This window comes from Ceratosolen solmsi, unplaced genomic scaffold (assembly GCF_000503995.2).
Source record: "Ceratosolen solmsi marchali unplaced genomic scaffold, CerSol_1.0 scaffold15, whole genome shotgun sequence".
Lineage (NCBI taxonomy): Eukaryota > Metazoa > Arthropoda > Insecta > Hymenoptera > Agaonidae > Ceratosolen > Ceratosolen solmsi.
This window is the reverse complement of record NW_011948434.1, coordinates 3908497-3914379: the sequence shown is the minus strand read 5'-3', so window position 1 is coordinate 3914379 and position 5883 is coordinate 3908497. Positions and strand designations below refer to the sequence as shown.

Genomic DNA, 5883 nt, shown 5'->3' with positions numbered 1-5883 from the left:
CAAGAACATACGGTACAATTAATGTACCTCCGCGTTCGAATCTACGAATTTAAAAATTTTTTTTTATTTTTCATCTAAAACGACGTTGCCGATCGTTGGATAAATCAGCGACTCGCACCCTGATTAATGGATGGTTTCATTTATCGCTGGTAAAAACGCGAGAAGCGAGATCTCGTTCTCGCTTCGCGTCTCAGTAATTTGTGTCGAGACGTGCCATCCGACATTTGATTAACGGCATTTTCCAATTACAGGAGCGGGAAAAGGACAGACCGGTGAACTCTCGAGCCCAAGCGGAGACCCATTACAGGTGAGTGTAGTCGATTAGTGTGCCGAAGTTGGGGCTACTTACTTTTCCATTGTCAACGAGACGCTCGCAACGAGACATGTGCGTGCGTATATGTGTCTCTTTTGGTGAATCACAAGTAGCTTATCGGAAAATTTTGCTTGCCAGACAAAAAACTGTGACGTCAAATGGAGCCAGAGATAAACGCGAGAGATTGGCACAGCTTCTTAATATAAGGGACGTGTTAAAAAAAATTTACTGCCTGAGCTTTGTAGCCAAATCGTTGATGGAATCCTTACGACATGCTTAAGAACAATTTATGAATCTTGCTCGTCGATCTGAAAATGATAGCTTGGAAAATTGGAAGCAATCATTCGTGGCCAAAGGGTCTTATTATCCAACCTCGCGGATAATTGAGCCACGAGTTTTCACGTTTATCCGTGATCATCGATCGATTGCCCTAAGCACTTTCATGACGCTCGATCATTTCAGGAGCGTATCTTCCGAATCGCCGCAGAGGATCGCAAAGACAAGTGCCTCGACTGCAGCACCGATTGTTTCCAAATCGTACTACAGCGAGCCCGACCAGAGCTATCCCTATTACACCATCTACGACGACGATGTCTCCATCTACAAGGATGACGGTACGTCTTTGATAATATAGATTTTTCTTCGCGCGCTTCTCCGATTAAATTGATGCTGTTACACTATATATATATATATATATATATATATATATATATATATATATATATATATATCGACTCGGTACGTAATGAATCGATCAATTGAATTTTTTTATTTTATTTAGGCATTAAATATTTGATTGGTTTGGTTTTTAGTTTTTCTTCTGTTTTTTTTTACCTTCGCTTTATTAATGCACGAGTGAATTCGGATTTGAAAAGTAAAGCTCAAGATGAATTTGGAGAGTACTGAAATTACATTTATCGCTACCATCCCTCGATTCCTCGATTCCACCATAATATCGCTCTTTAATTTTAATTTTACGCCTTAAACTCAATATGTTACAAAGGGTAAAAATTAGAGATAATTGAAATTTGAAAAGTGCGCGAGTACGTTCAAGGCGATACATGGCATTCCAAGATTTATTTAACGATAATGATTTTATATAACTTTATAATAAAGCGATCGGTCGCTTTAAACATTCTATTAAAAGTATTGCATCGGATTCTAATGCGAAGACCTCGTATTCGCGTAATAATATGCCAAGAGCATTTATGACGACATTATTCGTAGTCAATAGGACGAGTGCGTGGCATTTATTAAACATTTTTGTATAAAACAGCGTCTCGTCATCGACATATTAATAATTATCGTGCGCGGTAGCGTCGACTGTATTATTTAAAAGTGAAATATCTCTAATGTAAATAAAAGAGTGATTATTAATTATGAATTAATCGTCGAAGATTCAAAATCAAACATAATATAGAGATTACGTAGCTAATAAATAAAATGCAATGATATTAAATTGTAAAAATATCCAGATAATTTCCATTATAATGATTCATTATAATAATGATTCATAAAGTTTCTAGAATCTTAAATTTCTAACTATAACATTTTCAACTTTTTCAACTTTAAATGTAATTAACGTTTGAGAAAACATTGCGAATCAGAAATATTTTATCAATCGGCAATTTACTATTATTGCGTTCTCAAAACAATTATTCTTACGAAGCGATTAAAGTAGAATGTAGAACAATTTCTTGCTACTTATAACTGCAAGATATAAACGGAATAGTCAGTTTTGCATTCGGCAAAGGTTTTACGGGATTTTCGTATCATTTCACATGTCCGTGCAATGCATAAAATAATTAAGAAAGACCATTCGGAAATAAGCTCCTGTCGAATAATAAATTAGCCATATAACCAATAAATTTAACAGCGATCTATCCTTTATATGACTACGTACAATTACATGACAGTAAATATTTCTTTCGAGTCGATTATACGTTTACGAATTAAAGTAAACATATTCGAAAGCTCGACGAAATAATCGTTTTTTGTTTTAATTAAATTTCATTCCTGATAACTAATGAATAAATTTACTTTAAAAAAAAAAATTTGCATTATCATCCTTATATACAATGCTACTCGAATTTATTTAATAAGTTTAATGAAAAAACCCGATCGCTTGAAATTACTTATGTATAAGCATAAAAAGCTTCTGGAATAATAGAATTAAGCGCGGAAATTATATGTGCGATTGAACGTTTAAAGCATTGACATTTAAAACAAAAAAAAACAAAAAGAAAAACAAAAACAAACAAAAAAAAGCTAACTACAATTTTTACGTTTAAAAAAATAAACGTACTTTATGCATTGACTACCGAACCATATTAAATCTCAATCGTTACCATTGACTCAAATGCTCGACAAAAGTACTCGATTAATTTCCATCCAATCACCAATTACATAACAACGCTATTCGATAAAATAGCAACAAAGAACAATAATAATTGTAATAGTTTGTGGCGCCTGTATAGAAAGTATATTGGCCTTAGGCTATGTTAATTCGAGGCTACCTTGTTCACAATATTATTTACATACGCATCGTATTGACGCGATAATATCGAAAGTGTTGATTAGAGCAAAATAAAAAAAAAAAAAAAGGAATAAAATAGTCTCGCGAATCATATCTGGGCTTTCACCGCTCGAGAGAGGAAATAGAAACATCGCGAGTACGATTAGAAAATATCTCGACGCAATCGGAGATCAGACCTACTTACACGACTTGGCACACAATCGCAATCCCATTTACAATATAAATAACAAGAGGATGTCTTGTCCTTTTTCCCTCCGCAGATTACAATCAGTACACCGTGAACCAATCGACACCGATTCAAGCGTCTCTCTTGCCTCCTCAACATCAACAACAACAACAGCAGCAGCAGCAGCAGCAGCAGCATCAACAGCATCAGCAGCAACAGCAGCAGCAGCAACAACAACAGCAACACCACCAGCAACAACACCAGCAACAGAATATTCGCATCGAGGTATCGCCGAGCTCCAAACCGTACTCTCAGAAGCCGAAGAAAGTCTCGGTCCACGAGGCCGACAAGTACAATCTCAATCAAGACGTCACCATTCAAGACTATGACATTTATGATAATCAGGTGCCTCTTTCCCGGATGGGTTTCCGTTTTACGTCGTAGCCTCGCTCTCGAACTCCAGCCTACAAAATTACGTCAGATTATCGTCGGCTGATCACTGCGTCTCGCCTCGGCTCTTTGCGATTTCGAATAGCCTTTTATGATTGAGATGTCCGCTAACGAGGCGGCTTTAAGAAATCCTGCATGACAAGTTGTACGAAACGGCCATAGTTGTTTCATTATTATTTTGCAACAATTTCATTAGCCTACAATGATATTTATTTAAAATTCAATAGTCGAGCCACTCGTCATTTAAATCATCGGACAATTTTTATTTAAAGTGTCCATCGACGTTCTGTCCTTTCCTACACGGGCTTTTAGTAAATTATTAAGAACATCATAAAGACCTATAAATAGCAGGTGTGCCGTCATCGGAACTTTATGCGCGAATTATAGATTGAAAGGTCGCCGCAACATTGCAATTAAATAGCATCGCTCAAGCATTATTCATTGAGTCTCCGATCTTTAATTATAAATCTATATACGCGCAATACGTAAGGAGCCATTTTTTTTTTTTTTTTTTTTTTTTTATCTAACCTAGAAATTCATGGAAAACATTCGTTCATGTTAATAATGAATTTTCTGTATTTTCTAACATTTACATATGCACCGTGGATCAACAGCACATCGGCAAAAACAAATTCCGCATCACCGACGGCCAATCTCTCAGGTATTCTAATCATTATTCACTTATGACAATATAATCTTTAAGCTGTCATTTTAGCATTTTGTTTAAATATTTTGTTTAAATCTTTTGTTTAAATCTTTTGTTTAAATATTTGGACAAATAAGCGTGAGCTCGAAAGATTATCATTATGTTATATAGATTACTTCTAGGCTCGCTATTAAAAACAAATTTAATGCAGAATATGATGGAATTTTTTTGGTTTTTTTTTTTTGGTTTTATTTTTTTAATTTATAATTTGTATTTTGATTGGATTTTGAACATTGTGACAAGTCCATATCTTCTTTCGCAAACTTTCTAACATGACAATATTTTAGCCGTAATTATTATTCCAATGAACTAAGATAAGTTACATTAAATATTCAATGAATCGTGGACATTTTTCAAAACTACCAGCGACAGTTTTTAAAAGCAATGGATTAAAAGTAAGATAAACGTAATTTAACTGTAAGACATTTTCTTCATTTTGTTTTATTTATATTTGCATTTCAATGTATTTGAAATAAATATAATAATAATTAGCCGTTCAGTCGAGAGTTTTCATCGCGCGATTGATGCGAATATCAATTAAAATTTCTATCGGTTTTGCGTTATAATGTCAATAAATTTTCCATTTCGTATCCAATATGATATAAAGTGGGAAATAATAATTATACCATTAACATAAATAAGGTTCTTCAATAAAGTGCATTTTTAATGGTTGCAAAAGTGCTAGTTGAAATGTATAATAAGTAAATAAATAAATCAAGATATATTTCAATTTTCTCACACTCAAATTGCACGTTTGTGCATTCTTATATAATTACTCAGAACAATTATTAACAGCATTCTTAATTTAAGGTGTGGAGAAAATATGATTTACCGATGTAATTCTTAAGGGGTAAGAAAAAATGTAAAACGACGTCGATCTCTTTCGTAAGTGAAGTCGTTATCAAAGCGTAAAACTACGATTCTCGCGTTTGATGCCATAACGCAAAATTAAAACTTTTGTAATGAAATAAGAAAACTTTATAGACAGTTACTTCTTCTCCTTTTTCTTCTTCTTCTTCTTCTTCTTCTTCTTCTTCTTCTTCTTCTTCTTCGTCTTATTCGTCTTATTCTTCTTCCTCTTCTTCTGCATCTTATTCTACATCTTCTTCTGCATTTTCTTCTTCATTATCATATTCTATGAGCAAAAACTTTAAGCTCTTATATAACGGTTCGCAACATCGTTCTTCTAATTCTATAAGTTGTACAGACTCTTTATTCCATAGCAATAAAGTTATCAGGATAATTTTTCAACTCCGTCGACGCAAGATTCATACCCGAATTACGCAAATCATTAATTTTAATTGCCCCTCGAATTATCGCGATAAAACTATTATACGTCGCAACTAGCCAGATCAACGATACATTTACGCGCTAAATTGCCGTACGATAAAACGTGGATTAACAATCATTTTTTTAACTAAACTTCCACAAGCGCTTGTCGTCTATATCAAGATATTCTGCCGAATTGCACGTCGAGCCGTGGATATTACGCGTAGCAGCACATGGACCCGATCCTGCGCAAAACTCGCCGATAAGCAAATTAATCAACGATAAGCAAAACTCTCGAACCGGAGTCAATTAGCTAGCCACCAGGGCGTTTGACCCATCAAGACCCGCGCACTCGCTCAGGCATCATCGCGGCACTCGAAAGTACGCGATAACGAGCTATCGCGTCCACGTCAACCGAGTCAGGTTGCTAAAATTCGGCGTCG

The 5883-nt window shown here is 34.8% G+C and overlaps 1 long non-coding RNA gene across 1 annotated transcript; it reads left to right on the top strand.

Annotated features, from left to right (window-relative positions):
* Window positions 1–250: 250 nt before the first annotated feature.
* On the top strand, window positions 251–3203 carry LOC105364812 (uncharacterized). Its single transcript, XR_912967.1, has 3 exons — window positions 251–307; window positions 776–927; window positions 3110–3203. It is a non-coding gene; the product is annotated as an uncharacterized LOC105364812 (long non-coding RNA).
* The last annotated feature ends 2680 nt before the right edge of the window (window positions 3204–5883 follow it).